Source organism: Micrasema longulum, unplaced genomic scaffold (assembly GCF_059751315.1).
Source record: "Micrasema longulum isolate JH-2025_06_02 unplaced genomic scaffold, ASM5975131v1 h1tg000075l, whole genome shotgun sequence".
Classification (NCBI taxonomy): domain Eukaryota; kingdom Metazoa; phylum Arthropoda; class Insecta; order Trichoptera; family Brachycentridae; genus Micrasema; species Micrasema longulum.
In genome coordinates, this window is record NW_028277282.1 from 13,960 (window position 1) to 14,444 (window position 485).

The window sequence follows — 485 nt, forward strand, 5'->3', positions numbered from 1 at the left end:
TACAAATCAATTAAAAAATTAAATACACGTAAATAATTATTAATGACGTGCAGCATATTCGGATCGATAAAGTTCGCGCGATAACTAAGAGTAAGAAAATATTTGTTTTTATAATTAATTCATTATATTTAAAAAAAATATATTTATTGAAATATTATTGAACTAATTAAAAACGTTTTAGCGTTATCTAAAATTCAAATACGTGCAAAATATACATGGTAAAATAGTAAACAAAAGACGGAAGCTGACAGTAGAGACCGGATTTGGTAGGACGCAGAACGAAGCTTACGTCCAGAGTATTTCAATTTTAGATAACCTATTTAATACTATTTGACAGCAGAGACTTACATTATTTGAGACTGATTTGTCAAAGAACGGCGACACGGAGTATTTCCTCGGAGGAAACCTATTGGCGGAAGCGGCCATTCCAGCAGACTTCTCGCCGGACCGCGTGTCACGAGAAAAAACAGTTTTGACAGTTCTCG